Source organism: Nicotiana tabacum, chromosome 8 (assembly GCF_000715075.1).
Source record: "Nicotiana tabacum cultivar K326 chromosome 8, ASM71507v2, whole genome shotgun sequence".
Taxonomy (NCBI): domain Eukaryota; kingdom Viridiplantae; phylum Streptophyta; class Magnoliopsida; order Solanales; family Solanaceae; genus Nicotiana; species Nicotiana tabacum.
In genome coordinates this window covers 200,026,106-200,048,065 of record NC_134087.1, presented here as the reverse complement: position 1 = coordinate 200,048,065, position 21,960 = coordinate 200,026,106, and the positions used below count along the sequence as shown (strand labels likewise).

Here is a 21,960-nt window from a genome sequence, read left to right as displayed (position 1 = left end):
ATTTAGAGAGATTCTAGGGTTTATTACTTGGTGGCTAAGTCACCCTCTCCCTATAAATAAAGGATTCTATTCCATTGTAAATTATCCCAAAATCAATAAGAATTCTCTCTCCCTACCTTTCTCTGCAATACTCTTCTTCTACTTTTATTGTTTCATAACACGTTATCAGCACGAGACTCTAACCAATTGAGTAGAATCTTTGGGATTGAGCATAATGATTAAATTCTGGATTTAAGGTAAACATTTTACTTTTCTCTTTCAAATTATTGACATTCTACAATTTGATTTTAAATACAAACAAAGACGATAATTTTTTATTGTAACTCTAATGGAGTTTGAAAGAAATTATAACCATCCAAAGTGGTAAAATTTCTATGCCCTGCCATGATCAAATTCATGTATGATTGTGGGCAAAGAATTGAAAATCTGTCCCATTGAATTTGCTTCATTCTCATTCCCTTAAGAGAATGTGATAGCAGTATGTGATAAGTCTGAAAGAAGACAAAATTATTACCGTGAAGGTATCAATGGATGTGGATGTGGCAATAGACGAAATTATAATCGTCATCATTGTGATAATGAGAATAATAAGGATTCTCAAAATAATCTTTCACTTTGTGAAAGTAATATTTATCATTGATTTGACATGAGATTTTATAAAGCACATATAGATTATTATGGTCCATTCATGATGTGAATATGATAGCATCTGATTTATGAATACATATTCATTCTTCAAAGAATATGAACACGCTAGTGGAAGCGAATATACCACACTCACCTCTAGAAGGAGGTTTGAGATGACATAAGAAAATAATATCATTATTATGGCATAAATGGTCATTGGTCACGTACCTATTGTACGCCAAAATATTTTGGTAATGTGATTATTAAAGGATAACAATAATGCAAGAAACATATCTTGCATATAATTTTGACCATGACCATAATGGTATAACTTTCTCCTTGAAAGAGATATATGATCATATAAAAGTTGATGAATATGTGGTAGTACAAAATTGATTGAGAGCTCTGGAAGAGCCAATTACCACTATTTTGGAGAAATAAAATTGATTATCAATAAGATATTTTGTTGTAGTAAGTCTCAAAGAAACTTATTTAGTTTCTAAAGTATTCGCAAAAGCGGTTGGTCATACTGAGACTATAAATAAAGGAAAGATTTAATATCTTCTATTACTACAACTTGTAGCGGGGTAATATGTATGTGAAAAGTTACCCGCTTTAATCTCCAGTTTGTACTACATAAACAAAAGAATGTCATAATAAAGTAGAAGTTTATTGATATAAAAACTCATATCACAATAAATTTGGAGTTTATTGATAATTACACACGTCATGGTGTAAATTTGAAGTTTATCAATATTGATAATTTATTCAGTTGGCATTTGGGTTAGCCATATCAATTTAAGTATGATGTGCAAAAATAATAGAGAATTCACGTGGGTAAATATTAAAGAACTAGAAAGTTCTTTACGAATTCTCTTACATTGCTTGTTCTTGTTAATTAATAGACCAACTAAAATTGGGATTGAATCCCATGAATGCCGGAAATATCAAAGGTGAATATGGGCCCATTCACCTGCCATGTATACCACATAAGATGCATCTATCAGATGGTTACATGTGCAATTATTATTAACTCGCAACATGTATTAACTTGCGTGGTAACTTGCTCAATAGTTTAATTTCGATCATAATTTCCAGATTTTCTATTCAAGAAGTTCATCTTGATAAGTTGGTTTACATCACAGCTGGTTTAGCAAAATAATTTGTTGAGTGCCTCCACTTAATAGCTAAACTATTGCTTATGAGAACAAAGTTATCTATATTAGTTTGATATAGGTTATATACGAAAGTATATTACATTCTCCCCTCACAAATGGTTCAGGGTCAGGAACCAAATAATTCCATCTTATTATTATTATTGATGTGCGGTGTATATTGATTAATACCATAACGCAAAAAGATGGGTTCTCAAAATTGAGGAAACAAGTTAGTTTTTCTAACATGAGGGGGAAACATGATAAACAGTTGAGGAAAAGTTACGTGGAACGGATTATCATTTGTATATATAGATCCTCGAATACCATAATATGAACTTGAAGTTCATAAAAAGATAATTCGTTTGCAATATATTTCAAAACATGTCATACGCATTTGTTGACCCAAAGAAAGTAACTATATTCTCATTGCAAATGCTCATATTAAGTCCTAGAAAGACAAAGTCTATGTTAAGCTTAAAGCGTATAGACAAATCGGTTTCAAATAGAACTTCTTGATAAAGAAGATGAGCAAATGATCAAAGTGATCATAATAAGGAGGCAAGTGATCTAGAAGATCACATGACATAACACTTCATAAAATTTCATGAGAGATTCATGTACCTGAATATATGAATGAAGAGATTTCTATGTTATGTCTTTATGAAAAAATATTGGAATCGATATAAAATGTTCGTCGACGACATATATGATAGCGCTAAATATAGATGAGGATCTTAAGTCTGTCGCCTACAGGCACAAAAATATTGGCCAAATGGAAGAGACACAATTCGAATAGAATTGGTTTCATATAAAAGACATATAATTTTGTCTATGTTGTTCAAATACTTGAAAGTATAAAGTTAATGGTATGTGCAATCAGTTTTCGATATCTTATATGTCTAGCATGACATGAAAACTTGATATGCATCTAAAGTCTATTATATGGCTTATATGACAATCCATGAAGGATTTAAGTTGCTTGAAGCATCTACAATTCTTGATCTAGAGGTACCACTTCCTCAGTGCAATTTGTGCATAAATGTATCTTGTTATAACTATAAGCATGATAATATGATAGCAAGAGTTTTCACCTCTATGTGAAGATATTGAACTGACGATTCCAACAAGATCATATGAAGACAATACATCTATTAGGATGATAATTTCAAAGTGAAACAAATTCGTTCAAGTTAATATGGTTGATTTGTTTATCAAATCTCTACCAAAGATCTTTTGAAGATGGTGCATAAGATTGGAATACAAATTCTTAAAGATGTGAATTGGTGCTCTCATCAGGGAGAGTTAATGCGCGTTGCGCTCTTTTTCCCTTACAAGGTTTTGTCCCACTAGGTTTTCCTTGCAATGATTTTAATGAGGCAATCAAAAGGCGTATTGTTAGATATGTGTACTCTTTTTCCTTCTGTAGAATTATTTTCCACTGGATTTTATTTTAGTTAAGGTTTTAACAAGGCACATTATCTGTTGAATAGACATTCAAGGTGGAGTATTATAAATAGAATTTTATTTATGGTGAATATCCATATTTAGAGAGATTTTAGGATTTATTACTTGGTGGATAAGTCACCTTTTCCCTATAAATAAATGATTCTATTCCATTGTAAATCATCCCAATATCAATAAGAATTTTCTCTCCCTACCTTTCTCTACAATACTCTTCTTCTTCTATTATTGTTTCACAACAAAAGGAAACTACTAAACATTTTTTTTCCATTTTTTCCTGTTGCGTACGCTGAATCTGGACCAAGTGGGCCCAGAATCATATATCTAAGGGAGAAATTCAAAAATAGCCAGATTTACAACTGGTCGTTCAAAAATAGCTCAGTTTTAAAAGTAATCGAAATTTAGCCACTTTTCATGTAAAGATAAATCTGAGCGAAACCACTGTTCAAAACCCGGAAAATACGCCAGTATATTATACTGGAGTTCCAGCATAAGTATGCTTGAACTCCAGCATATTATACTGGAGTTCCAGGATAAGTATGTTGGAACTCCAGCATAATATAATGGAGTTCTAGCATAAGTACATTAGAACTCCAGCATAATATACTGGAGTTCCAGCAAGTATAATTGTCCAGTATAATATACTGGAGTTTGGAGCACCGGTGCTCCAGTGTCCAGTATATTATACTGGAGTCAGCAAAGTATATCGGTCCAGCATAATATGCTGAAGTTCAAACACAGGTGCACCGAACTCCAGTATATTATGCTGGACTGGTCTCTGTTGCAGCAAAATAGTGGCTATTTTTCATTGATTTCGTAAATGCTGGCTATTTTTGAATGACCAGTCCGAAAACTGGCTATACCGTGCTATTTTTACTATATCTAACCGACTTGCAACGTTTGGGCCGTCAAAATGACCCGGTCCTCTTATGGCCCAATTGTCAACTTTTAAAAAACTGCAAATTGACCCCCAAATTACATGTCAATTGTACAGTATTAATCCATAATATTTTCTTTCTCACTCTTTTGGTTGATCACGTAGTAGCATATTCCTTCTCTGTCCGAAAATGAAAGTGAATGTTGATGGAGGTACTGGTGGTTCTCCGCCGTCGACGACGGCGACGGTTACTGTGGCGGTAGCAGTTAAGAGTGCGGAAGGGAAAGGTACTCAACGCGCGGTAAAATGGGCAGTGGAGAAATTGTTGGCTAAAGCTCATCGATTTGTATTCATTCATGTTATGCCTACAATCACCACAATTCCAACTCCATGTAAGTTGTCTTCTTTATCAGTAGGATTTAGTTTATATACATTGATGCCGTATAGTTTTTTACACCATCAGTTTGCAGTTAAATTTAACCTGTTATAGCATATCACTTACGGAGTACGATTAAATGGAGATTGTTTACGACATCAGTGTATAAAACTTAAACTCTTATCAGTATTAGGGGAAGTGCACGGTTAGCTACTAATAACACATGTATTTACTTTTAAGCCACTGTTTAAAATGTCTTTAGTTTTTAGGCACTGCTTTATTAACTTTAACTGCCCGGACGAAATACCCTTATGCTCATGTCCTTAACTTTTGAACTTAACTTCAAGACTTCAGGACTACATGTCCTTAACTTTTGAACTTGTAACTCTAAGTTCAGGACTTCATGACTACATGTCCTTAGCTTTATAACTTTTGAACTTGTAACTCTAAGTTCAGGACTTCAGGACTACATGTCCTTAGCTTTTGAACTTAACTTCAGGACTACATGTCCTTAACTTTTGAACTTGTAACTGTAAGTTCAGGATCAAGTGTCCTTAACTTTTGAGCTTGTTGTCTAAGTTCAGGACCTATTGTCCTTAATTTTTGGGCTTCTTAGCCTAAGTTTAGGACTTATTGTCCTTAACTTTTGAGTTTGTTAGTCTAAGTTCAGGACTTCAGGACCTATTGTTCTTAACTTTTAAACTTGTAACTGTAAGTTCATGACCTATTGTCCTTAACTTTTGGGCTTCTTAGCCTAAGTTTAGGACCTATAATCCTTAACTTTTGAGTTTGTTAGTCTAAGTTCATGACTTCAGGACCTATTGTCCTTAACTTTTGAACTTGTAACTGTAAGTTCAGGACCTATTGTCCTTAACTTTTGAGCTTGTTAGTCTAACTTCAGAACCAAGTGTACTTAACTTTTGAACTTGTAATTCTAAGTTCAGGACTAAGTGTCCTTAACGTTTGAACTTGGAACTCGAAGTTCATGACCAAGTGTCCTTAACTTTTGAACTTGTAACTGTAAGTTCAGGATCCATAACGTTGCAGAAAACCAAATGTTATTTGTATCTTTTCACAAAAAAATAAAAATAATAATAATTTACATATAAGATTGATGTCAAATTACACAACAGAAAGCTAATAACAAAAAGAAAGGGGAGGGGGGTTACGTTCTTGAAAATAAAACTATAACAGCAGCTTCCGAAATTAAAGAAGATGTGGGATGACTAGCTTTGGGAGGATTTTCAGCTTTTCTGGTACGATAAGAGGTGAGAATTATTACACATATGAATAGAGGAGAAGAGAGAGAGAGAGAGAAACAAGTTAGTGTAGTTTGAAGCCTGTTAGTAGAGGTGCAATCTAAGTCTCGCGAAACACTAAAGAAGAAAATCCTTACGGCACAGTTCTTCTTCCTAACATGAAAGAGATAGAAGAAAGAGTAACACAGTCTTTTCATGTTAATTTTAATAGACTAGTAGCTACTATTGCTAAGCATTAAAAATGCTGGATAAAAAGTAAATACCACTTTAAAAAGTGGCTACCCCACACAATTTTTACTGAGTATTAAGTATAGGGCATTGGCTCGAAAAGAGCATAATAAATATACTCTCTTTCCGAATTTATGTGTCATATTTTCCTTTTTAGTTTTTCACAAAAAGAATGATACCTTTCCATATTTAGAAATAATTTAACTTTAAAATTTTGATATTTTCCTTAATGAGATAGTTTATAGTCCCACAAATGTCTACAGCTTGCTTTAGAACATAAGTTTCAAAAATAGTCTTTTTTTCTTAAACTTTGTGTCCAATCAAACACCACCACATAAATTTAGACGGAAGGAGTATATGTTATGCTTATAATTTGTTGTGAGAAGTGTATAAAATTGCAAGTTTGAAACTTAGAGCATTTTTACTATATAAGATTCCCTAATTTGCCTTAAAAAGACAAATTATTTGTCAATATTTGTATGGGGCGTTGGCCCGAAAAGAGCAGAATAAATATAGGGACTCTCCGTGACCTAATTTATGGGACACACTTTTCTTTTAGTTTGTTTTAAAAAGAATGACATTTTTATATTTAGAAATAAATTAACTCTAAAATTTCTATTTTCATTAATGAGATGATTTATAGTTACACAAATGTCTATTACTTAATTTAGACCACAAGTATCAAACATCATTTTTTTCTTCATATAGCCTACCATAACTAGTTGTGGGTTGAGGCTTAGTTGATTGATTGGCTAATTGATTAATAGTATGTCGGAAATGCTTCATTGTTCAAGGAGAAAGATGTTACATATGTCATGGAAGTGAGCTGGCTGATTGAATTTGAATGTAGTTGAGGCTGAATTCTTCTTCCCCATACTAGTTTAAGTTTGAAAGTACAATTTTAAATTTATTTAAAGGTGGTATCATAACTGTTAGCTATTATTAGCAAGCTTCTATCTTTTTCAGTTTTGAGTTTTGTCTGTTCGGTAATGTCTATGGATGATCAATATTATAGCAGGAGAGAGTACTCTTGTTGATGAGCTTGAGGACAATGTGGTGAAACTATATATGGAGGATAAGAGGGCTCAATGTGAAGAAATTTTTATCCCATTTAAGATTTTGTGCAAAAGAAAAAATGTAAGCTTCTCTTATTTTTTATGTATGAGCTTCCTGTAGGTTGAGACTTTGGTGCTGGAAGGGAATAATCCTGCGACGGTGCTACTAAAATATGTAAATGACTCTGGGATTAAAAGCTTAGTCTTGGGCTCTTACTCTCCCAATTACTTTTCCAGGTACGGCATAGGGTCAAGATGTCTTTGGTTTTGGTTTATCGCTCATTATATTTGCTGGTGGAGTTTAGCACTGGTAATAATATTAATGGGTTGTTCTTCTAATATAAAATTTCCTTCATGAATTACCCAAATTATAGTCCAGTTTACAAAAACAGCCTCTCTACCTTCGCAAGGTAGGGGTAAGGCTGCGTACACACTATCCTCCTCGGACCCTACTTGTGGGATTACACTGAGTTGTTTGTTGTTGTTGTTGTTGTATAGTCCATTTTTATCTAAATGTAGCTTAATGGTGGTTTAGCAATCTTGTTTTCTTTTGACAATACTAGCTTCTCTAATGCTGCATCATGACCGTTTCCAAGATGATTTTTAGTGGAGATGTTTGATTCCCAATTGCTGCTTGTGCTAAACCTGATCAATTTTTTCTAGGAAGCTGAAGGGATCAAGTGTGCCTTCAATTATCCTCAAGCATGCTCGAGAATGTTGTGATGTTTATGTGGTGTCCTCAAATAAGCTAATGACAAATTCATTAAATCCCTTATTGGCTACCGGTATGTGGAAATCTTTTGGCTCTCAATCTTTGTCTTGCTCTCTGAAGTTCTCTCTTTTGTGCCGTTCAAGAATAGCAGTTTCTGACTTCTAATAAAAGTGCTTGTATACTGTGAAACAGAAGCTGATCTTCCTACAATCAATAAACAAAAATCCAGTGCATCTTCTGCCTCTATAGATGGTGTTTCTCACATCAGATCATCATCCCTTGCATCTAGCCATCTGAATTTTCCAGCATTTGTCCATGGGAACTCTTCTAATTATGTCAGTCCTCAACACAGACCTAATCGAAATCTGGAAAATGTGACCACAGGTCTGGAGGCAGTGAAGGGATGTCATTCTTCCACTTACTCAGAGCAGGTAACTTTGACAGCTTTTCTCCAAGAATTCCTCTTAAAACGTGCATGCTTTTTATATTCCAAATGTCATTTTATAGTATTAATGTTATTTAGTACAATAACATCTATATAGATTGATGTGGTACTTTTATTATGACATTTCTATCTATTTACGGTTAGACATTCAAGATGAAGTGGAGAGGGTGCGCCTAGAGTTACAGACTACTTTAGCTATGTACAATCAAACATGCGAAGACCTGATCCATACCCGAAACAAAGTAAGCTCTTTATCTGTTTACTTTACCTAATCTCATTGTAAGCTTGAAGTGCTCGTCTTTCATACCAGAAACAACAATTTTTTTTTGCTGCTGATCAGAATCATGCCCTCCATAGTCTAGTTGAGTTCCATTTTAGTTCATGGCTTTACACCATTCGTGAGGTATTGGATAAGTTGGTAATCACTAAGCAAGATACTGAGCCCCCTATCATTAACTTGTCCACTTCTACAGTTCTACCAGCAAGCTGACATTAAGTTGCACACTGCCTTTCAGGTCCAGTTATTTTCTTCGGAATGCCTTGAAGAGTCTAGAAAAGTGAATGCTGCCAAGAAAAGAGAAGAAAATCTAAGGAAAATTGCTGCTGAAGAGAAGGAGAGGCATATTGAAGCTGAGAAGGAGGTTGAGACAGCAAGAAAATTGCTTTCCGAAGAGACTTATGAGAGGCAGATTGTGGAGTTGAAGGCACTGCAACATTCCTCAGAGAAAAAGAAAACTATCGATGCACTATTATCATCTGATGGCAGGTATAGAAGGTTGACTAGAGAAGAAATTGAGGTTGCAACTGATTACTTTTCCAAGTCCAAGATGATTGGTGAAGGGGCATATGGGAAAGTTTACAAAGGCGATCTTGATCATACCCCTGTTGCCATCAAAGTTATTTGTTCCGACGCAAAAGAAAGAGGAATTTCTAAGAGAGGTGTTTCTTCAAGCTTTTCTGTTTTCTCTTTCATTTCGAGTTACGCAATCTTAAACATGCCTCCTTCCACTGTAAAGTTATGCGTAACGTAGTGGAAATAACCCTCCACCTTCAAGCAAGAGGTTGGAGGCAAAGTGAAAAAAGAGCCACTATTGACTCTTGGTGGGGCTGGGGTTACCATATCAATCCCTGCTTGCATTCTTATGTGCCTTAGTTTATAGTCTTAAACACCTTTTATAGTATTATTATCAGCACAGAACAAGAGTTCCAACTTCACATCTTACATTCCTTGCCCTTTTCGTGGGAAATCACCAATCCAAGACCCTTGTTCACAATGCATGTCAACACCATCCCTCTATTTTCTTCTCTTTTTCGGGACAAAATAAAAATCAGATAAGCTCAAAATTCCATTAATATTAGACATGGTTTTCTATCTTACGTTTTGACGCCGTACCATCACAGCGCATGTTATACTATTTGTCCTGCAAATTCTCTTCACGTTCAATAATATATTTATTGACATTCATTATTAGAAACATTTCACAGCAATGCGTCATGTATTTTATCTTGTGCACAATTATTTGCGTCATGAATATATGGACAGTTTACCGGATATAGTTGGTCCCAAGTCTAATTGTAGTAATTTATAGCAGATTCTTTCAACTTCTGTTGATATAATAGTAGATCATTTGTAGGTGGAGGTTCTTAGCCAGTTACATCACCCGCACATTGTTTTACTGCTTGGAGCCTGTCCTGAAAATGGTTGCCTTGTTTATGAGTATATGGAGAACTGAAACCTGGAAGATTGCATTTTGGAACGGAACAGCAAACCATTTCCCTGGTTTTCTCGATTCAGGATACTTTTCGAAGTGGCATGCGCTCTTGCATTCCTGCACAACTCAAAGCCTGAGCCTATTGTTCATCGAGATCTGAAACCAGGAAATATATTGCTGGACAAAAATTTTGTGGGAAAAATAGGTGATGTAGGTCTAGCAAAGATTATATCAAATGTTGTCTCAGAAAGTACTACAGAATATAGAAACTCTGTTCTTGCGGGCACCCTTGGTTACATGGATCCAGAGTATCAAAGAACTGGCACTCTCAGACCGAAGTCTGATCTTTATGCTTTTGGAAAAATAACACTTCAATTACTGGCTGCTTGTCGTCCTAATTGCCTTATAATGATGTTTGAAAATACTATAAATAGTAATTCATTGGCTGATATACTCGATAAGTCAGTTCCTGATTGGCCATTAATTGAAGCAGAGGAGCTTGCTCGGATGGCGTTAAAATGCTGTAACCTTAAATGTCGAGATAGACCAGACCTCGAGACTGAAGTTCTTCCACTTTTGAAGAGACTTTCTGAATTTGCTGACATGCATACCAAAGTGGAGAAGAACCTTATACAGGCACCTAGTCCGTACTTATGCCCAATCATTCAGGTGAGAACTGGAAATTCCAGAGGATGACATAGTCATTTCTAGTGCGATTTTTGTGCATGTATCTCATTCTGCTTTTTGCTCTTGTATCGTGCAATATTTATGCAGGAAGTAATGGAAGATCCACAGATTGCAGCTGATGGTTTTACATATGAGCATAGAGCAATAAACTTATGGCTCACCAGACATAGTGTATCCCCAGTGACAAAACAGTTACTGCAGCACACGATGGTCACACCAAATCGCACATTGCGACAAGCTATACAAGAGTGGCGATCACAAGTAACTTCATTCAGACCCAGATCTTGAAATAGGGTCGCAAAGTGCATGATATCAAGCCAAAAGGAGAATTGGGAAAAAAAGAGATTATTAATAGGTCTCTCTTATTCACAAGTGACTTTAGAACAAAGTCAAGTGTGTTATGTTCATATACATCATTCTAGTGTACATTAGCAACTGTAGTCTTTTTAAGTATTGTATAGCTCCTTATGGTAGGGAAAACCTATAGAAAATGTAACATAATTCTTTGAATGAGATGATACATTCTGATTGTTTTTCTTCCAGTGGAAGAGTCTGAACTATATCCTTGCTTTCAACAAGGAGTAGCTGAAAGTTGTATGTAGCTAAACTGGTTTTTCTCAACATACTGTATTGCTCATTTGGAAGCAAGGGAAAAAATTGGTCTTGGGGACATATTGGTAATTTGACATTACCATACTTATTGATCTTGAAGCACTAGATTGTTGAAGGAAGTGAATATGAATTTGACATTAATGCAAGGAGGTTATTACTCCCTCGATTCCCTTTTACTTGTCCAGTATTGACTTTGCACAACCCTTAAGAAATAATAAATAAAGTACATAATTTACCATGATACCCATATTAATTGGTGTATAGTCTTAATAGATTTGGAAGATTTGGAATGAGTAATTAATGCTAAGAGCGGAACAGGAAAAATAAATTATTTTTCTCTTGATATGCAAAAAGTGATAAGTAAAAATAAAAATTTTGTTATAAAATAAAGACTATAAAGTAAAGACAAGTATAGAGAGAAACTGATATATTATTCGACTTCAAACTGATGTACATAATGAACTAAAATCTCTTCTATTTATAGAAGAAAGGAAGCTGTTGTGTAAGCTGCTACGCAAGCTGTTGTGTAAGCTGCTACGCAAGTTGTTGTGTAAGCTGCTACTATACCAGATATGGATAATCTTCTACTGAGAGCAATGTTTATCCATAACGGAGTACTGAATGGATAAGCTTATTATACCCGGTATGGATAATCTTCTACCTAGGGTAATGTTTATCCATAACGGGTACCGAAGTGATAAGCTTCTTCAGGAAGCTTATTTCCAATAGAGTACTAAATAGATAAACATATTTACGGTGGAGTCCCATATGGATAAGCTTCTTCAGGAAGATTATTTACAACGGAGTACTAAATGAACATCCATAATATAATATATTTATAACACTCCCTCTTGGATGTTCATTAAAAGATAATGTGTCTCATTAAAACCTTACTAGGAAAAACCACATGGGAAAAAATCCTAGAAGGAAAAAGAGTACACATATTTAGTAATACGCATTGCTAGGTACCTCATTAAAAACCTTATAAGGAAAACCCCATGGGAAAAAACCTTAGTAAGGGAAAAAGAGTGCATCGCGTATTTTACTCCCCCTGATGAAAAACCTTGTTTCAAATATTTGAGTCTCCGCATTCCATTCTTGTATACCATCTTCTCAAAAGTTGAAGTTGGCAAAGATTTAGTGAATAAATCTGCTGGATTATCACTTGAACGGATTTGTTGCACATCAATGTCACCACTTTTCTGAAGATCGTGTGTGTAGAATAATTCTGGTGAAATATTCTTCGTTCTATCTCCTTTTATAAATCCTCCCTTTAATAGTGCTATGCATGAAACATTGTCTCCGTATAATATTGTGGGTCTTTTATCACATTCCAACTCACATGTTTCTCGAATGAATCACTGAACTCAATCATATGCACTCCCTGCTTGCCAGTTTGAAATTGAGCTTTATGGGTATCGGATAAATAACCTGCATCTGCATTACCAATACGATCTGCACCACTTTTGTTAGCATTAGCAAGATAAATAAGTGCATCATCTACACCGAGATAGAGTATTTCAGGACCAAGGAGCTCCTCATCCTCTTCTAGAGGTTGGAACGGATCCTTATTCACTTCAAGTGATTGAATATTCATTGGTGTACTTAATGGGTACACTTTGTCCATGTAAAAGTATTTTTAAGACCCTCTTGGAGCTCTTCTGGAGTTCCAATAAGATTTATGTCACCAACATAAAACAGCAAGTGTAACAAATTTTGATGACATTTTCTTTATAAAAATACATGGAAAAAATAACATAATTTATGTAACTTTCTTTCAGCAAATATTTACTGAGGCTATTATACCACACGCGCACAGATTGCTTTAAACCGTACAAAGATCTTTATAATTTGATCGAGTACATTTCTCTGACTTTGAATTATATGCTTCGGGCATTTTCAATCCTTCAAGGATCTTCATATAGATTTAGCCAAATAAGTCATATAGGTTAAGACTTGTATCTAAATGGTATGACATCTTCAAGTGTCTGGACTGCTAGTCCGACCCTCACAATCTTTTACAATATTATGCACTATATTGTATTAAATATATTCACGACGATCATTTTGTGTCAGTTCCGAAGCGACATAACTTGTGGAGATCTCATCACTTTCTTTATTTTCAGGTACCTGAACTTTTTTGGGAGTTTCATGAAATGTTATGTCGTGGGCTCTTCTAGAGCTTATTTCCTCCTCATTTTGATCATTAGCTCCTACTATTTTTCAAGGATTGTTACCTTTGGAACCGATTGGCCTACCACGCTTCATGCGTATAGTAAACTCTATCCTTCAGGGACTTTAATTTTAATAGGAGCATTTGCAGCTGAAATATGATATTTAATTTTGGATCAGCAAATTCTTCTGGCATTCGACTTGAATTATCTTCTAAGTGAGGATCATGATAATTCGATTCATATAACATATTTTTCAACTGTTTATTCCATCCCCCAAATGTTAGAAAAACTAACATATATCCCCAATCATCTTTGGGAAACATATCTTTGTATATTATGGTAGAGAAATTAATCATATACCACACAACAAAAGATAGTAAAAATATTTGATTTCTGATCCTAAACCAATTGTGAAGGGAGGACTTATCATATATTGTTGATCTGATGCATACAAGTGCTGCTATATGCAATTTAGAAAATCTTAGACCAACACATAAAGCTTTGTTCTCATAAACAATGGTTTAGCCATTAATAAGAGGTATTCAATGCTAAACCAGCTTGGATATAAACCAGCATTATCAAGATGAACTGTCTTGATTTCATAATCTGAAAATTATGCTCTTAATCGAGAAAAACAATTCCAAATGCCAAACTGCAGGTTGACAATAATTACACATGTAACCATCTCATATATGCACCTATAAGTGGTTCACATGATAGGTGAACGGGCCCATATTCACCTTTTATATATTTCAGAATCAGGGGTCTTAGTCCCAACTTTAGCTGGTATAATCAATTCATTATGAGAACAAGCAACACATGAGAATTCCTGAAGAATCTTCTAGTTCTTTAGTATATGCTTATCTGAATTCTCAAATAGCTCATTTAAAAATGGCAAATGAAAACTTCAAGTTTATCATGTCATGTGCTATCTCTTAGTAAACTTCTGATTTACTATGGCATAAACTTTTGCTTTAGTAAACTTCTGGTTTACTGTGATACATGATATAGTACAAATTAAAGAATAAGGCGGGTAACTTCTCACATACATATTATTTTACCCCCTATGATTGTGGAAATATGAAGATTATCAATCTTCCAATCATTTGTAGTCTCAATATGATAGCCATTTGTATTAGTAAACTTCAGGTTTACTACAACATATGTTTTGACCATAATCATATAATATGAATGACATATTTGCATATAAGCTCTTCGAGAGCCTTCATTTATTATCCACAATCTAATATTTATCTGGCACTACTGGTGTCATGTATTCTTTAGGCAAACATTTAGCTCTTCAGGAGTTGTTGATACATTTTGTACTATCAAATATTGCTCAGACACTGCTGGTGTCATGAGAGAAAATCACAATCAAATAAACAATGTAAAACAATTGTTTAAGCACACGAAAACTCCTCTTCATAATATTTTTCCACTTCATGAGGCAATTTCAATTGTGTTACTTCTTCAGGAGCAAATTTAAAATACGAAATATTGAGTATATATTCTCTCAATTATATTAACTCTTCTGGAGGTGAATTGTAATGTATTCACATTAAGAGCGCGTTCATATTTACCCGACTTATTAGTATTGTCACATTCACTTCAGGGAATGGATTAATATTATCAAAAGTTCTCATCCTTTAGGAAATCGAACATAATTATTTGAATGCGCATTAATCACATCAAATTGTGATGCCTCAACCTTTTTTAAAATATTTACTATTTCAGGAGCAAATCGAGGCGTGCATTAAGAGAATATTTATGTAGCTTATCTTCAATTGTAACCATAGAAAGCCTAAATTATCACTTCTGGTGATCATAGGCTTATACCACTTCTGGTAGTTAACAAAATATAATTACAATGAGATATACGAAATATAACCACTTCTTGTGGTTGTATATTTCTTGCAAACTCTGCTAGAGTTTAAGTTGATCTAATAATGTTATCCATATTCTTCAAAATGACATAAACAAGATATATTATAGTAAACATCATTATCAAATCATAATTTTTCTTTATGTACAACAATTACATAACCATACTATCTATTACAAATGACAAAAATTAAAATATTTACATTTCTACAGATTCACCACCGATTACATGACTTGTTTCTCCTTCTGGGAGTGCAAGGTAATCAGTTACATCCAAATGCATGAAGTCTAAATTTTCTTCAGAAATAAAATTTGCTTCAGCATTTTTCTCTGTCTTCTTTAGGGAGGCTTGATAAATCTCAACCAGGTGTTTTGGCGTACGACAGGTACGTGACCAGTGCCCTTTTTCTCCACATCTATAGCATGCATTTTCTGCATTTGGTGCTTGCACCGCTTCATGCTTTTGTTCCTTCCTTTTCCACTGTTGGTGGTGAGAAGTGTTCTTTGGTGCATTATTATTACCATGATTAGAGTTTCTTTCCCGACCATGACCATGACCACGACAGGGGCCACGACCTTTTCCACGTTTAGCCTGGTGGAAGTTCGTCTCATTCACTTCAGGGAATGGACAAGAACCAGTAGGTCAGCTTTCATGATTTTTCATTAATAGCTTATTATGTTGCTCGGCTATAAGAAGATGTGAGATAAGTTCAGAATACTTTTTAAATCCCATCTCTCGATATTGCTACTACAGGAGCATATTCGAGGCATAAAAAGTGGTGAAAGTTTTCTCCAACATATCATGATCAGTAATATTATCACCACATAACTTCAATTGGGAAATAATTCTGAACATAGAAGAATTATACTCACTGATAGATTTAAAATCTTGTAGCCTTATATGAGTCCAATCATATCGTGCCTGTGGAAGAACGACCATCTTCAGGTGGTCATGTCTATCTTTCAAATTATTCCACAGTATGACTAGATCTTTAACAGTAATATATTCCATTTTCAGGCCCTCATCAAGGTGATGGCGTAAGAATATCATTGCTTTGGCACGGTCTTGGTTTGATGCCTGATTTTTGTCTTTGATGGTGTCTGCCAGACCCATCGCATCAAGATGAATTTCAGCATCAAACACCCAAGACATGTAGCTTTTGCCCAATATATCTAGGGCAACAAATTCAAGTTTAGAAAAATTTGACATTATTTAGGAAAAGAAAGTTCTTACCTCAGATACTTTCAAAATATTTGCTCGAGATGGCAGAGTCTCGTGCTAATAACGTGTTATAAAATAAAGACTATAAAGTAAAGACAAGTATAGAGAGAAACTGATATATTATTCGAATTCAAACTAATGTACATAATGAACTGAAATCTCTTCTATTTATAGCAGAAAGGAAGCTGCTGTGTAAGCTGCTACGCAAGCTGCTGTGTAAGCTGCTACTACAAGCTGCTGTGTAAGCTGCTACTACAAGCTGTTATGTAAGCTGCTGTGTAAGCTGCTACTGCAAGCTGCTGTGTAAGCTGCTACTATACCAGATATGGATAATCTTCTACTGAGAGCAATGTTTATCCATAACGGAGTACTGAATGGATAAGCTTATTATACCTGGTATGGATAATCTTCTACCTAGGGTAATGTTTATCCATAACCGGGTACCGAAGTGATAAGCTTTTTCAGGAAGCTTATTTCCAATAGAGTACTAAATAGATAAACATATTTACGGTGGAGTCCCATATGGATAAGCTTCTTCAGGAAGATTATTTACAACGGAGTACTAAATGAACATCCATAATATAATATATTTATAACAAATTTATGTTGGAACTCCAGCATAATATGATGGAGTTCCAACATAAGTACACTAGAACTCCAGCATAATATATTGGAGTTCCACCAAGTATAATTGTCCAGTATAGTATACTGGAGTTTGGAGCACCGGTGCTCCAGTCTCCAATATATTATACTGGAGTCAGCAAAGTATACCGGTCCAGCATAATGTGCTGGAGTTCATACACAGGTGCACCGAACTCCAGTATATTATGCTAGATCGGTCTCTGTTGCAGCAAAATAGTAGCTATTTTTCATTGACTTCGTAAACACTGACTATTTTTGAATGACCAGTCCGAAAACTGGCTATACCGTGCTATTTTTACCTCACAAAGGGTTGGGAATATTGTAGTCGTGGCTTCTTATAAATGGTGAATCACTTGGAGCAGGTGCGGAGCTAGAGTGTCGGCTAAGGATTCGGCCGAAATTGTTGTTCCGGCACTTGTAATAGGTTCTTTATGTCATTTGGGGATTGTGTGCAAAGTTTAGTTGCATTCCGGGCTGGTCTGATAGCAATCAGACAATTGATTGGAAGTTTAGAAGCTTATGAACTTAAGAGAAGTTCAATTGGAGGTTTGATCATCAATTCGTAGATGCGATGATCTAACTGTCCCCCCCCCCCCCCTCCCCCCTCAAAAGAAAAAAAAGCAGCGTTGTATTTCTCATGGTCACATTTGAAAAAGGGAAAATTTTACCACCAGAATAAACTTGAAATTTAATGTATGGTTAACACTTAACAATCCAATAACTAGATTCAACTATAACTGCAAATTAATGCATGCAGTATTTCTAAAGTGGCAACATTTGTTCGTAGGATTTTAATGTTTTGGATTCTAATATTCTTCTAAATTTGTCTAAAGATATGACTAAGTGTTGATGTCTAGCTCCTAATTTTAGCTACAACACTCACTGCTTTCATAATCCAAATTCTAAATAAAACATTTTTCTTCAACTAATTAGCTCCAGTTATTTATTAGCTAGATTATCTTGACTTTTTTGCTTGACTTTAGCAAGTTATTTGATGGATTAGTTGAAGTGTTCATATAAGCTATACGGCAATCATCTTGAAATAGGTTTGTCCTCTAGTATTGGATCAGTTAACTAAAGATAAAATAAAATATATATAAAAAAAGAAGAAATATATAACTAAAGATAAAATAAAATATATATAAAAAAAGAAGAAATATATAACTCCAACTTATCCATTATCAATTCATCTCTTCTTCTAATGTTTGACAAGGTATTACTTCAATTGTCATCATAATCCAATTAAAATGTTTATCTACAGGCAACATTAGCAAAGCTGGTGCATCCCCTGCTCTGACAAGCGAGAGCTATGTTGCTCGGATTTTTTAAAAATACTATCGGATATATCTTAAATTTTTCAAAAATAATATCCCCTCCGGTCTAAAATAAGTAATTTTTTGACCTTTTTTGTAGTCCAAAATAAGTGATTTTTTCAGATTTCAAGAACGAATTAATTATTTTTTTCCTATATTGCCCTTGGAGTAAATAGTGTTTGAGTATGTGTTAAGAGTATTTATGTAGAGATAGTAAAGATTAATATGGTCAATTTTATTGTTAATTAGTGTTAAATGGTGAATTTCTTAATCTGTATGAAAACAGCTAAAAAATTACTTATTTTTTATCAAAAAAATATATTTTTAAAGGATTCGATACCAACATAGCATTTGAAAAGTCCGAGCAATATAGGGCGGGTGGCAATATTTCAAACGGCATTGACACGGCACAAGTCAAACACTGTGCTCCATTTGAGACATTAGAAAAAGGAGAGAGATAATATCATACATTTTCCCCAAAACCCAAAGCCCCAAAGAGCTGGCCAGCATGCTTCCTACCAACCATTGTCCCCACACCTTCCCATGCCCAATTATTCTCACCCAATAGACTCTTACATTACCAATAGAAATTAGCGTAGAGTGTAGAGTGATAAGTATTTTTTTATTTTTTATTAAATATTTTGAGTTCGTGCTTAAGTATGAAGTCATTATAGTTAGAAAGCATTTTATCTCAACATAAGATTTTAAAAGAGCAGTCTGATACATAAAGCATTTTCATGTAGAGTTTGGGGAAGGGTCACACCCCAAGGAGTATGATATATGCAGTCTACCTTAATACAAGTATTAGTGGTTGATTTCACTGTAAGTAAGATCAAACTGTTGTATTTATGAATTTCTACCTTTTTTATAGTAGGTTGAACGATTGATATTTCTTCGGCATCGGTATTTTATTTCCATATTAACAAAGTAAGCATGAAAATAATTCCATGTTTGGCTTAAAGGTTTTACTATATCACTGTCTTATGAACGACAAATTATTTTTCCTTGCTGCTTTGCTATCTTGAAGTAGGTTTATAGCAAAGGACTTGTGATATTAATTTTTGCACTTTCATATATTGCTTAACACTAACAATTTATTGAGTTGAGTAAGCAAAAGTCTATAGATATAAATCAGATTCAATCGCCATAATTAAGAGTTCTACTCAAAAGGTTAGTACTTCCTTCGTATCAAACATTCTTGTTTTTTGCTACTAACAATATGATTTTTGTTCATTGGTCCTAAGGAGCCTAATTGGTTCACTTAGCAGTTCATGCCGTAAATTGTTCCTGAAGAAAAATATTATGAGAAGGGACCATGATTTATTATTTTCATCTCTATTGATGGCTAAGTATGGGAATTTTCAAGAAATATATAGTCACCAGGCATATTTCCTAAGACTTGTTATGACTTAATTTTATGGTTCACTTGAATTCTAACAGAGTATGACCACCAGAAGTGGCAATACTTTGTATATCTCATTGTAACTAAATTTTATTAACCATCAGAAGTGGTATATGCCTATGACCACCAGAAGTGACAACTTAGGCTTGTTATGGTTACAATTGAAGATAAGTTAGAGAAAATTCTCTATATTATACGCATACCTCGATTTGCTCCTGATGTAGCAAATATCTTAAAAGAGGTTCAAAGCATCATAATTTGATGTGATTATGCACGTTCAGGTAATTATGTTCCATTCCCTGAAGGATGAAAACTTTAATAAATATTGATTAATTCCCAAAAGTGAATGTGACAATGTTAATAAAGCTTGTAAATATGAACGCGCTCTTAGTTGTGAAGATATCACAACTCACCTCCAGAAGAGGTAATACGATTGAGAGAACATATCCTTAATCTTTCGTACTTTAAATTTGCCCCTGAAGTAGTAAACAATTGAAATTTCCTCCTAAATCAGGAAAATATTATAAAGCGATGTAAATACCACAACTCGCCTCATGAAGAGGCATAATAACAACAACAACAACAACAACAACCTAGTATAATCCTACTTAGTGGGGTCTGGGGAGGGTAGTGTGTACGCAGACCTTACCCTTACCTGGGGTAGAGAGGCTATTTCCAAATAGACCCCCGTCATCCTTCCATCCAAGAGCTTCCCACCTTGCTCTTGGGGAGACTCGAACTCACAACATCCTGGTTGGAAGTGGAGGCAGAATAACAAAGGATATAAAATATTCAGATATTAATGTCGTTTCTCCCTGAATAAGACATTTATCACAAAGTTGGTGGTAGAAATACTGAAATTCTTAACTTTTTACGTTTATAAATTTAGTATTGTCTTTCTATTATTTATTTGTTTTTGATTTTCTTTCATGATACCAGAAGTGTCTGAGCAATATTTGGTAGTACAAAATTTATCAAAAGCTCCTGAAGAGCTAACTGTTTGTCTAGAAGACACATGGCACAGTATTGTCTGATGAATATAAGATTGTGGATAATAAATAAAGGCTCTCGAAGAGCTTATATATAAATATGTCATTCATATTATATGATTATGGTCAAAACATATGTTGTAGTAAACCTGAAGTTTACTAATACAAGTGGTTATCATATTGATACTACAAATGATCAGAAGATTGAAAATCTTCATGTTTCCACAATCATGGGGGTAAAATAATATATATGTAAGAAGTTACCCACCTCATTCTTCAATTTGTACTACATCACGTGTAACGTAAACTAGAAGTTTACTAATGCGAAAGCAGACACAGTAAACCAGAAGTTTTACTAAGGCAAAAGTAGCCACAGTAAACCAGAAGTTTATTAATGCAAAAGTTTATGCTATAGTAAACTAGAAGTTTGCTAAAGAGATTGCACATGCCATGATAAACTTGAAGTTGTCATTTGCCATTTCTAAATGAGCTATTGAGAATTCAGATAAGCATATACTAAAGAACTAGAAGATTCTTCAAGAATTCTCTTGTGTTGCTTGTTCTCATAATAAATTGATTATACCAGCTAAAGTTGGGACTAAGACCCCTGAGTTCTGAAATATATAAAAGGTGAATATAGGCTCATTCACCTATCATGTGAACCACTTATAGATGTATATATAAGATGGTTACATGAGTGATTATTGTCAGCTTGCAGTTTGGCATTTGGAATTGTTTTTCTCAATTAAAAGCATAATTTTCACATTATGAAATCAAAATAGTTCATCTTGATAATACTGGTTTATATCCAAGCTGGTTTAGCATTGAATACCTCCTATTAATGGCTAAACCATTGCTTATGAGAACAAAGCTTCATGTGTTGGTTTAAGATTTTCGAAATTGCATATAGTTGCACTTGTATGCATCAGACCAACAATATATGATAAAGTCATCCCCTCACAATTGGTTTAGGATCAGAAATCAATTATTTTTACTATCTTTTGATGTGTGGTATATGATTAAATTCTCTACCACAATGCACAAAGATATGTTTTCCAAAGAAGGTTGAGAATATATGTTAGTTTTTGTAACATTTGGGGAAGGGAATACACAGCTGAAAAATATGTTA

At 34.3% G+C, this 21,960-nt stretch overlaps 1 pseudogene; it reads left to right on the top strand.

Moving 5' to 3' along the window:
• The first annotated feature begins 6,718 nt into the window (after nt 1-6,718).
• LOC107783410 (U-box domain-containing protein 34-like) lies at nt 6,719-11,138 on the top strand (annotated as a pseudogene).
• The last annotated feature ends 10,822 nt before the right edge of the window (nt 11,139-21,960 follow it).